General features: G+C 40.1%; 1 long non-coding RNA gene across 1 annotated transcript in view; it reads right to left on the bottom strand.

Annotated features, from left to right (window-relative positions):
• Window positions 1-12,172, bottom strand: part of LOC115761085 — a 54,093-nt gene that overhangs the window by 39,488 nt on the left and 2,433 nt on the right. The window lies entirely within an intron of this gene.

Below are 12,172 nucleotides of genomic sequence, written 5' to 3'. Positions count from 1 at the left end.
AAATCAAGTGCTAACTACATTAGGAGCAACCTTTGAGGGATGCTGCCAGCAGACGCAGACGGCGGACACACTCCTCAACATAATGAGCTGGCGCAGCGCAACATTTTGTGGCGCCTTTTGTTATTGCCCCAGCCACGGGACCTCGGGCGTAAGTGGCAAGTGGTAAGTGCGCTCCAAAGAGCCCTGGCCATAAACAGCTCAAGTTTTGCGCCCAGTCCAGCAAAAACATTTTACGGCTACTTCAGGTCTTGTTTCATGGCCCAAGGCGGCTCGAGTATTATGCACCTTAATTGTGGCATTTCATTTCTTTATGCTGCACTCTCATAATTGTTGCAGTAGCAAGTGCTGCACGTGCATAAAATGCATAGAAATATTGCATATATGTTTTCGAAATTTAGAAAAATACAAATTTCGTATTAAATAAACAAATTTCTATTCAATTGACTAAACATGATTAAGTTATGTTATAAATACTTTAAAAGACACAATTGGAATTGGCTTTATTCCAAGAACTTGCATCCTTTGGGATAGATATAGAGAACTTAAGTTCTTTTTTTACCCTGAACCCACTAAAAACAGGCGAAAGGAAAGAACCCGAATCCATAAAGTACATACATATCTTCTTGATCAGCATCAATAGCCGATTCGATCTATGTCCTTATGTCTGTCCGTCCGTCCATTCGCAATGCATGAAAGCAAAGATCTCAGAACCCAAAGGAAGTTAAATTTGCTTAAATCTTATTACTTTATTATTATTAATTATTTTTTATTAAAATAACAACGAAGAGCCTAACTTTGCTATCGGCTTCTTCTTTCAGGAACTTAAAGTATATGCCAAATTATTTATTTATCAAAAATCGAAATGAATCTAAAGAAGTCGCAGTAAATAAAAGAGAAGGGATATAAATAGAGCGTATTCCCTGCCCAAACAAATGGTCTTTCAATACCCTCTATATATAAATAACCAGCCCATAAATCAATTAAATTGCATAGCCTGCAAAGTAAAGTTAAATAACAACACAAATAATAAAATAAAAACAATAACTAGAACGACAGCAAAACAAAGCAATTGAAAGTCAAAAGAAACAAAACACAAATTAGCCAAACGGAAAACGCAGGAAATTCACGCTGATGCCTGGGAAAATATTGATGGTCAAATTAAAGGCCAATAATACAGCAATAAAGTCGCCAATGGGCGGGTAGCCTAACCGCCCATAGTAACACCCACACACACACACTCACACACGCACACACACACACACACACACACAGATACACAACCAGGCACACACGCAGCCAGCACCTTTGGAGGTACCGCTTAGAAGTATTTATAAATTTTATATAACGCGCCATAGATACATATCTACACATACACACGCACACACACACACACACACACACACACACAGGCTACATTGAAACACTTGCTGCGATGCCTACATAAAGTACAATAGCTGTTTGCCCTTTTTATGCCGAGGAGGCGGTCCGTTATTACTAACCAATACAAGCTAAACTTTAAAAAAAAGCTATGTGGGTGTGTGTGCGTGTGTGTGTGTGTCTGCACGCACAAAGGGAAGCAGAAGAAAAGCTACCGTTACCAACATGTATACAGCGCACACACATTTAATGTGTTTAATACAACAATTGTGTGGCTTTTTAGTACACAGCGAGTGCGTAATTATGTTGCCAGCCCTCATCTGCAAATGTGTGCGTGCGTGTGTGTGCATGTGTTTGTATGCATTGCCTCTAGTCGTACTCGCCAGCCTTCGGCTCTCGGGCCACACGCAACAGTTGTCAATGGCAACAGCATAAAAGTTGCAGCGCTTTTCCACTGCAGCCTGAAGATGTTTAGCAACATTGTTTAGCAACATTCGCAGCTGCGTTCATATTGAAATTCAACTGAGCTACGACGCATTTTGTGTTTGCCATGAAAAACTGCATCGAAGGAGACGGTCGAAGATTATTAAATAATATTTACAATTTTTAGCATTCTAACATATCATATTTAAGAATTATATATTATATAGAACTTCATATAGACGAGTTATATTCAATTCGAATTTTTTATGATGAAGTGTATTAGACTAGTAAGGATCGAGGACCGTCGGTTGGCATTCAAAAATCCGCATTCTAAGATTTGATTCATTTTAACTGATTTTTTATATTTTAATTGTCAGTTATTCTTTTCACGGTCCAGAGAGGTGTTTATTTCCCAGATCGGACCTCCTCAAAGCGAGTTATGTTAAATTGAAGCACTCTGAGAAGTCTAAGATTTGAATATTTCAGGTATTTTACGGGCGATTTTCAAAACACATGGTGTTATAGACTAGTAAGGATCAGGATCAACGATGGGCATTTGACCAATTTTGACAAAAAAGGCAAGGGGTTTCATGACAATTTTTGCAAAAATTAGTTCTGTCCACAAATCAACAACTTTTGAATCCTATCTGTTCTATGGCGCTTCACGAGTCTAAGGAGGTATATCTTTACCAAATCGGACTTCAGTTGGCCACGATAAATGCATTAAGAGGTTTTAGTAAATATTTCAATTTGAAAACATTTGTTATAATTTGTAGCTTTAAATCCTTGTAATACTATAATACAGTTCTAGAAAGAATCTAGATGCGGGTTCAAATTCCAGGAATTTCAATTTTCTGCCTTTAACATGTATTTGATAGCTTTTACCCACTTTTACCCATGTTTCATCAAAATAATCTTAGTTTTTAAATAGTCTACATGAAGTTCGCTCCCAGCAACTTGTTGCTGCTGCGTGCTTTAGCAACATTTTGCTGGCAACATTTAATGCGGCGCTTGCGCCTTGCAAAAACTGTAGCACACTTTTGGCCGCTGCATGGCAGGCAGCTGGCGCAAGTGCCACACGTACACACACACACACTCACACACAAGCGTACATGTGTACGTGTGTGTGTATTTGCGAGTGTGTGAAACAAACTTTCATTTCAACTTGCAGTTTTATTCTGCGCTGTCGCTGTGTGCCGCTGCGCTACCTGGCGCCCGCACAGTAAACCACCCTTAGCTAGCGGAGCTTGGAAGCTTTTTTGTATCTCAACATTGGGAAGCTCGCGGGCATGCAACAAGCCAAATGTTTGCCAGTTGTTGTTCGTGTGTGCGTGTGTGTGTGTGTAGCTTTATCTGTGCCTATGCCAGCGCTCGTTGCGGCATTCGTGCCCGCCGCAGTCGTCAATACCAACATTTGCTCAGCAGCTACAGCTTCAGCTTCAGCTGCTCAACATAGTCGCGTTCGGGTGCCACGGCTGCCACTGGTTCTGCCGCCGATACTTCACTTATGTAGGATTTTTGCACACTTGAGAGTTTTAGTTCAGTTTTGGCAGAATTGATAGATACACGAAGCACGGTGCGCGCAACGCAACGAGGCGTCCGCCTGTAGATATATAGATACAGATACAGAAACGCAACGCTTTGTTGTACACAACACAAACACACACACACACAGAGACAAAATAAAAAAAAAACAAGAAACAAGAAAAAAGTAAAGAAAATAAAGGAAAAATAGGGAAAATTGTTCTATTGCTAGTGAATATTCGACTCACACGAATGCTCGAATGCTCGATTGACCGACTAAACGACTGACCGATTGACTGACTGACAAACTGAGCGCCCCGCTGGCTGGCCAACTGGCCCATATCGTGACTATCTGCCCGGAATCAGTTGCCGAATCGGTATCAGTATTAGTTAAACAGCAGCAGCAGTAGCTCGGTTCTAATTGGAAAACATTTGGTGGCTGCCACAACGATTGGCTATTTGAATGAACGCGCGTTGATTTCTAATTATTTTATCGCCGAATTCTTGTGATTTATTCAACGACGCGCCACTGACTAAGTAATGCAACGCAGACTCTGCAATCGCATCTGCAACTGCAACTGCAACAGCAACGGTTTCTGTTTCTGTTTCTGTGAGTGCATCATTTAATTAGCTGCGAAATTGCAGTTGAAAAAATTCTGTGGAAATTCAGCAGCGCCGCCAGCAGCAGGTAATAATAATTCATATTTTAGTGCACGGCATGCCATAAATTCAAATACAATAGACATGTGTAAGTTTATATATAAGTGTGTGTGTGTGTGTGTGTGTTGGGCTGAAAGTGGGTCTACGTTGCCGTGATTTGTTTGCATGCAGGCCCAGACTAAATAACTGGCTGACTAATTAATTGATACCCAGCCAAAGCTGTTGCCCGTCCCGGCCAGCTGATAAAGCGCTCGTGTCCAAAGCGAAAGCAAACGCAATTACAGTTACCAGAGAACAACAAAAGCTCGCTAAGCGCAACGAAAGGCAAACGCCGCTAAGCTGCGGCGGCAAAGCCAACAACGGCAACAGCAGCTCAGCCTAAGCACATTTCATTCCCATTTCAATTTCTGTTTCTGTTTCACTTGCTCTCCAACCACTGTGCGAGGCGTTGGTGCTGGCTGCGATCGTCGCTTCTGATTGCTCAATCGCGTCACGTGCCACGTGCTTGACCGAGCTGTGCTCTCTCTCTCTCTCTCTGTTAAGTCAGAGCGCTCGGTCACTCACGTTTGTCTCTCACGCACGATCGTGTTCATTGCTTCAACTATTGGGCTGCTCACGCGCTCAGCGCCAGCAACAGTCCACTTCGGGCTCTCTTCTGTGCGCGCTCTCCCGATCTCTGAGGCGCTCTGTGTGTCTTGCTTGGCATTGCTTTGCTTTGACTTCTTTCGCTCTCTCTCTCTCGCTCACGCTCACGCTCTCAGCTGGCGAAGGCGATTGGCGTTGCCAAGTTCAGTATCTACTGATATACTCATACACATGCTCATGCTCATGCTTGTACTCGGACTTGTACTTCTCGTGATGTGCGTTCGCTTCGCGTTTGTATCCCGCAGATTGTTTTAGTTTTTCTTTTCTTTTATTATATTCATATTGTTTTGTGTTTTCGTATCGTAACGCGGTGCGCCGCGCTTTGCAGCTCTGAGCGAAATCAGTTTGACGTTTTGCTTTGACAGGCAATCGTCGTCGTCGTCGCCGCCGTCGTCGCTGTTGCCGTCGCCGTCGCGTCGGTCTGTGTGGATGTGGATCGAGATCTCCAAGTCGCAGTCACAACTCGCCGGTAGCCGTCGCCGCAGCGCAAGAATATTTTTTCCATACAAATTCTTGAAATAAAGCAAAGAAAACTTACGCAGTTCTAACCAAAATACGAGTATGCATTTATTGCTTGTGCGTGTGTGCGTCTGTGTGTGTGTGTTTGTGTGTTGGAATAGTGTGCGTGCACTTGTAAATTAGGCAACCACAATGTGAGCCAATTGTATCTCGCAGATACACAGTTTGTGTTATCGCTGGGCGCATTTGTGACGTCACAGCGCAATTTGTGATTGCATTTCAGTAGCTGCTGCTGCTGCTGCTGCTGCTGCCGCTGCTCGCAGTTGTTGCTGCTGCTCGTGTTGTTGTTCTTGTTCTTGTTGTTGTAGCTGTTCTAGCTGTTGTTGTTACTTCGGCTGATGCTGTTATTATTCTAAATGCATTTAATTTAGTTATGCAGCTTTGTGCATACTAGCACACACACTTACACACACTTCCAATATCTTGTGCGTCAACAACAACAAAAACAACAACAATAGGAGCAACAAGCAGCGCTGCCTCCGTGCTATGAACGTGACCTCCGTGTATTAAAATAAATTCTAATTTGTGAAGAAAGAGCAGCAACAAAAATGTTTTGTTATTGTTGTGACGATATTCCGCGAAGAAGTATTCGAGTATCTATGCATGCATACATCCATACATAAATCTGTATCTATAGAAACATGGATATGGGTATGTGCATGTGTATGCCTACATATATGTGCGTGTGTGTGTGTGTTCGTATGTGTGCCCATTGTTCATGTGTATTTGTTTAATTTATATCTAGAGTCTGATATTAATATTAAAATAATAAGTAAAATACCAGCCAACAGCCAACAGGCAACAGGCAAAAGCAACAACAACTTTAACGACTACTTTTTGGTACGTCAACAGATAATGTATTATTGTATATGTACATGCTTTAGTTTATTGTTGTTATTTTGTATATACATTTTTATTTTGTATCTTCATAAATATGCTGTGGCATTTACACAAACATTTGCGAGCTACAGCGCTGCTAATACTACACAAGTATGAATTTTAATACAATATATATATATATATATATATCTGTATATATATATGGATATATAGTACGTACAACTTGCCTTGAATTTGTCGCTGTCTCATTGTCGCATAGTATACGAAAAATGCCCTCCAAAAACAAATTGAGGGAGAAAAAACGACATGCAAAACAATGATAATAAAAAAATAAAGAAGAAATTAAAATGACAAAAAAAAAAAAACAAAAAAACCAAAATGAAATAAACATTAAAATTAAAATCAAAAGCATATTCGGTAGCTGTAGACAATTTTCATGCGACTGGCGTCGCGCACATTTTCAACATTTCACATATATACATATGCATACAAACTTATATATATGTATGTATGTATGTATGTATGTAAGTATATATGTATCTGTCAGCTAGCAGAACGGCTCGGTCTCCATCTCTGGCTGAGTCTCTGTCAACAGCGGCAGCAGCACATTAAAAGACGCTTAAAGTTGTCGCATGCTCATGCCAGTTAGCTATAAACTCACATTTGCACCCATAGATACACCTAGGCGCATGGCTGTACACACACCTATATCCATAGACCTATATAGCCATAGCCATACTCGTAATAAACAATGCAAAAATATCGCCTCGTACTTATAAACAAGCCACAATCAACTTGCAATTTGCGTTGCGTTTCGTTTCGTTTCGCTTTGGCTTTGGCTTTGGCGTTGGCTTTTTTGTATTTTATACAAATTTATTCTTACGAGTTATATATACAAATATCGTCGTACTGACCCATTTCAGCGATTATCTAATGTCTGACTTTTTTCCATTTTTAAGTAATTTGCCTTCGTTCCATTTTTCGATATTTACTATCTATGCGATACGTTGTCTCCCGCAATCAGTGACCGGCACCTCGCGTAGTTTATTTATTTTTATTTATTTTTTCTTCTTTTTTTTTCGAGTTTTTCTTAATTAATTCTCAATTTTAACTGTTTATTAAAATTGAAATTGGCGTAGCGTAGTTATTGTTTACAGCAAATAAAACTGAACCGTGCCAACGCATACTGATTTCGATAGTCAACCGATTTCGATCGGCTACAGTGCGCACTGTATATATTCGGACTTGGCGACTTGAGCATTTTGTAACTACAGTTATGCAAGCCGCCGCTCATCACAGTGTGCATGTTAAGCAGCCCGCCCATTGAGCAGCCAGATATATAGTAAAAGGCATAGCACCCACTTGTCTATACTCTATACTACACATCCTATACTATATACTCTATATTCTATACTATATAGAGGAGGTACATTTATTATATGTCTGGTCATTCCGGTATTGCGATTTATTGTGCTCGCATATTGTAAGCCACTTTCTAGACGCCTCGTAATGGACGACACTTTTGCCATTATCTTCCAGTTTAGATCGGCATTTGAAATGCTAATTCCAGAGTATTTGCTGCCTAACAAATGTGGTTTCAATTTGCGCACAACATTCACTTTACCTCACATATGTATATACGATAGTGCCATATATCTGTCTACCCCGATCCATTATCAAATGGGGCAGAATTTCGCTTGTAAGCGATTAGCTTTTCGGGTGCTGCCATTTGTCGTCTCATCTCAAGGGCGATGATGTAAATATGTCTGCAGCTGACATATCTCTGACGCACAAACGAAGAACGAGATATTCTTGGTGGCCACCGAAGGACGTCAACTCTAACCGCACACACACACACACACACACACACACGCACACACATGCAGACAGCCTACGCAGCGAACAAAAATGTCGTCTAACTGATTTGCTTGCCATTTTCCTTGCCGGCAAATTGAAGCTACTAAAAATACAAGAAAATTAATTAGGTGTGCACACGAAATTAATTCCTTTTTTACAATTAAACGCATTTGGGTATCAGAAAATTAAGTAGCCTTTGCAGTAGATACATTTCTGTAAACTGAGAACTGAACAATAACAATATTCCTCCCCCAATAACACGTAACTGGCGAATATGATATTCCAATTGCAATATATTTATGTAATTGCAAATACGTAACCAAGTATTTGATTATCCTCAACTTCAATTCTGAGGAATTATTTGATATTTGTGCTATATGTTATGAAATCCAAAGCAAACAGCGCAGATATTATGACAAACTTTAAATTATGCAAGCAAGCTTTAAGGCCTAGTTAAAAACAACAATAATACAATATGAAAATAAACAAATAGTAAAATATGTTCTCAGTGGAAATAGTTAAAGCGCTTAGCAATAAAATTTTATATTTATCGATTTTCGAGCTAGTTTTAAAGCTTACAATAAAACTTGAGGTGGGTTTCATTATAGAAAGGTTTTTTTAGTTGCGTTTTGTGTAAACTTGTTTAGTTTGTTTACGTAGAAGTTGGACAAGGTGTCAGTGCAAAGCTTACGGATACGGGGCGCAAAATAAATTGATAAAAGTAAATTTTGTAACCCGATTATTTTGTATATAGACAACAGATTGTTATACTAAACACACATGATTTGTTTATAGAAACTGATTCACTTGCTATTCTTCCCCCTTTCTCTCTTTCTCTATGCGCATTTATTTAATTTATTTCGCATCGCATGATTAACTTTAATGTGCGGAAAATTAATTTGTTGCAAAATAAGTTGATTTGCCAGAAAAATAAACTGCATCCGAGAATATTCCAAGGCGGAACACGACTTTTATAATTCCAATTCCAATCGGATTTGTGTACTTTGTTTTTTTTATATTTATTTTTAAGTCAAACGGCAATGGGCGAATTGAATAATGATAAAAATCAAATTAAATACTCATTAATATGTATTTAAATGTCCCGTTTAATGCATTTTTGTCACAAATATTCAAATTTATTGCCGTAATGCACATACATTGAACCCAGGCCTAAACGGAGGGCGTCACACGGACGGGCTCTGAGTCCGGCTAAAGCTTGTTGTTTACATTTTTAGCTAATCAATTGCTTTGAACGACGAAATTCCTTAATAATATAATTATGGCTGGTCTTCACCTAAATTATCTAATTCGGAGAGAGCATATAAATCGCACGATTAAAAATTTGCTACAATGTGCGCAGCGCCGAGATATTACTGCCTATGAGCACATGTATTTATCTATATGCAGCTACTTGTATCGATACATTTGTAATTAAACAATACACAATACAAAGCGCAGCAGCTGCAAAACATCAGTTTGCAAAAACTATTAGATACAAAATTGTTGTCTGTCGGCTGCGCTTTTCGTTTCTTTGTCAGCGCCGCTCGCAGTTGCCAAGTTGGCTCGAATATGGCTATGGATATGGCCCCCTGTCGCTCAACATGGCGATGCCTGATGTACGCACACATTTATACACTATATATATATAAAGTGCCACGCATACAGACAATAAATTCTCGGGAACACACACACCTGATGATGCTATTATACAAATACCAACTACCACCTGCATACTAATAACGTGCAAAGCACATTTCGTATGCCCACCTTGGTGGCATCGTGACTCTCAAGATGCTTCTCGGCCGTGCCTTGCAACAGCCTCCTGCATTCCCCGCACTCCTGCTACACGGGCACATCCTTTGGCGTTTATAGAATTTGGTGCTGTTGATTTGATTAGTTTTAAGTTGCATAGCATCGGGCGGTTGCCCTTGTTGCCAACTGCCACCCACACACACTCACACACACATCATGTTTGTCTTATTTATGCAACTTGAAAGCGCAAAGCAAAAATCATTAATTTTCTTTTAATAGTTATGCCTGTGCTAAAAATAATTTGTTTAAAGCAACAAACAAACTGGCACAAGAGCTGTGCTCTATGTACAAGAGCATCTTCATACATATTCATGCAGATACTATATATATATATATACATATATGAATGTGTGTGTGTTTTCCTCGATCTTATAGCATTGGAATTGACTGGCTATTGTCTCGACGCGCCCGGCACTGAGGCCTGCTGCTGGTGTTGTTGACGCTGTCTGTCTAGTTTGTGTCTTGTTGTGACGCCTTTGTTTTTGGCCAACAATACGAGCTGACAAACACAAACACAAACAGGCAGGCAGTGAGACGGACACACAGACAGACAGACAGACAGACGGGGAGGCAGCCCCGGCTTGTTAGCGATGTCAACAAGTGGGCCCAAATGTTGTGCATCCTTACGGACAGATATACTGTGTATATACATCCCTTTGGTTAGTCAATCAACGTCGTGCACTGCCGGCGCCCAATCAAGTGCAGGATATAAGGCAACAGCAGCTCGCACATCCACTCAATGATACAAAAAGCAGACATCCTACCTCCCCCACACACCCCTCGTATTGTTGCCCCCGGCCAGACACGTTGCGCCCCAAACTGCAAGGCGAACACGAACAGCAGGCACTGTGCGAATGTTTCGTAAATTTGAAATAGGTCGACGTTGGGGCCGTCGCTAATCTAAAGTGTTTTTGGGGGGCCCATATCAGTTGATTTGGTTCTTTCGCTTTCGTTCGAGTTTTATCTAAATATTTAAAATTGCTTTCGCCCCTTCGATGAGGCATATTTCGTATTTCTATTTGTGTCGCAAATGATAAAGCGGCCCGCGCCAAGGCGACGTCACAGCCAGAAAGCCATTAAACAAAGCCGCAAACAGCCAACAAAGTTGGCATAAGTAAAAACTACGAGCTGTCCATCCAAATCCCCCAATTGTTCGGATACGGACGCATGTGAATATGCGTGTAAACGTGCCTCCAAAGGGTCACCTACGCACATTTCACTTGGCTATCAAATTTCACCGCCAACCCGCTTGCAAAAACTTTTGGGTCCAACTTCATGTTTTATGTGCAAACTGAGCCGACAGACCGTTGACCATTTTAATGGGGTTGCATTAGCCTCCAATATGTTTTCTTCATCTAGTTGCATTACTGATTTATGCTTTTGCAGGTCGAGCACGTAGCTCGTATGCGAGCGGGTTTCCCAATACGCCAATACCTTGGCTCCAATAATCATTGCCAATATTGGGCTTTTTATGAATTTATTAGCCCGCTGACAAGTTTTGGCATTTTTTAATTGTCTCGCCGCAATTTTTGTGCTGATTGTCAATGAAACCGAAACCAAAACCAAAATCGAAACTGAAGCTACTTACCATACATACTTATCAGTATCAGTAATAATAACAATAAAGCCCGTCTACCATTCGATACTCTAGTAGTACTAAGGTGCTCGAGTTTATGGCTACGCTCAGCCGGCTACGTCTATGGATCTGGTTTCTTTTTTTCCAAACAGAAGAAATATAAACAGAATGTAAACAACGAACTATAAATGCAGCTTCGCTTCTTATCAACTAGAAATTACGTGCTCTCTAAAACTGACTAATGAAATGCTAGAAATAATTGCAACTTTGAAGGACATGCGGGCGAACAAACCAAAACACAAATGAAACTAAGACTCTGCCTAATTGAACGAGACTCAGACGAAACTGAGACCCAATTCGAGACACTTTGAAGAATATAAATTGGTTAAATGTGATTCTAATACATGCATCTCGCGCAGGTGGCGCTTGTCAGGTGCTCAGAACGATAAAAAACGAAATTCAAATAAACTTCTCCATGTACCTTGTACCTGAGCTCTCGGTTTTAAGTTGTCAACAGTCTCGAGCTTGTATTTCGTCTAGTTAGATAAAGGCACTTGTACCTCATCAAGAAAACGCAAAGAAAAAAAAAAAAAAAACAAATAATATCAATATAGAAAACTGGAGACATTGAAAACCGATCGCTCAACGCTCTCAACTGCTGTTACAGCTACCAATTGTAATGTTTTAATTTATTTGACATGCAAAAAGTAAGCAACTTCCTCATTAATCTAATAACAATGCAGCTATCTGAGGCATACACATAACTATACCAATTTATATAAATATATACATTGATATTATCGATTAGATATGTTTATTTATGTTTATTGTATCACACGAGCCACATAATCTATTTTATCATGAGTAATTTCCTGCGAACAACTTCTGTTCATTTGAATCCCAGCAAATTAAATCGATCTAATCGGGTCTAATTTTAAC

The sequence above is a fragment of the Drosophila novamexicana genome, unplaced genomic scaffold (assembly GCF_003285875.2).
Source record: "Drosophila novamexicana strain 15010-1031.04,08,12 unplaced genomic scaffold, DnovRS2.1 tig00000462-arrow-pilon, whole genome shotgun sequence".
Classification (NCBI taxonomy): domain Eukaryota; kingdom Metazoa; phylum Arthropoda; class Insecta; order Diptera; family Drosophilidae; genus Drosophila; species Drosophila novamexicana.
The sequence above is the reverse complement of the archived record's forward strand: the minus strand, read 5'-3'. Positions and strand labels throughout refer to the sequence as shown.